Below are 1150 nucleotides of genomic sequence, written 5' to 3'. Positions count from 1 at the left end.
ATCGATATTGATCAAAATACAGTAACAAAATTATCAAAAATCATAGATTCTTTGAAGAAAATTTTCCGGATGGGCCAGACCCGACCCAAAAGGAAACTGGGTCGAAATCGGCCCAACATATAATGGGCCTTTTTTTTACAAGGCTGGACTCAGCCGAGCCGTATGGGCTAGGCTGATGTTCCAGCCCGCAACAAATAGTAACCGGGTACTGTGCATATGCACAGTACCCGGTTAATTAATTAGTCCGGTACTGTGCACATGCACAGTAACTAATGAATTAATTAGCAGTTATTGTGCACTTGCACAGTAACTGCTAATTATCTTCTTGCCTGCAGAACGTGCACAGTGCACGTTCTGCATGCAAGAAGACGATCCTAAACAATGATGAGGATCCTAAACCGTGATGAAGGGAGGGAGTTACCTGTGATGATGAGCTGACGGTGGTGCTGGTGGCCGATTTGGTGGTGGTGTTGTCGTGGCGGCTCTTCCTCTCCCTTGCGCGTGACTTCTTTCCTTTGTTTCTTTGTTTCCTCTATCAACAATATTACTCTTCTTTTACTGCAGCAGCTTTGTGGAGGTGCTGGTGGTGACAGCCTGAGATGTGACTTGGGCGGTGGACGACTTTTCTTCTCTTGTTTTTTTTTTAGTGGTGCTGCAACGAGGGGAGAAGATGGTAGGCTAAGAAATGACGATCCTTGGCAGTGTTGGTGTGTTTGTATTTCCCTCCCTCTATTTCATAGTTTCTTCATCTTCCCTCAGTTCTCCTTTTGTTTAAAAATTCTCCCCTTTCGTTTAAAAAACTGTCTCTTTCTTTTAATTTAAACGAGAGGGTAGGGGAAACGAAAAGAAAGAGAAGAAAAGCCGTCATTTCTTAAACGAGACAGTTTTTTAAACGAGAGGGGAGAATTTTTAAACGGGTAATTAATTAATCGGGTACTGTGCACATGCACAGTACCCGGTGATAATTAATTAACTGTGCACAGTACCCGGTTACTGTTTGTTGCGGGCTGGAACATCAGCCCACCCCTACGGCTGGGCTGAGTCCAGCCCTATAAAAAAGTGGCCCATTATATGTTGGGCTGATTTCGGCCCAGTTTCCTTTTGGGCCGGGTCTGGCCCATCCGGAAAATTTTCTTCAAAGAATTTGTGA

Source organism: Populus euphratica, unplaced genomic scaffold (genome assembly GCF_000495115.2).
Source record: "Populus euphratica unplaced genomic scaffold, PopEup_1.0 scaffold103.1, whole genome shotgun sequence".
Lineage (NCBI taxonomy): Eukaryota > Viridiplantae > Streptophyta > Magnoliopsida > Malpighiales > Salicaceae > Populus > Populus euphratica.
This window is presented reverse-complemented; position numbering follows the sequence as displayed.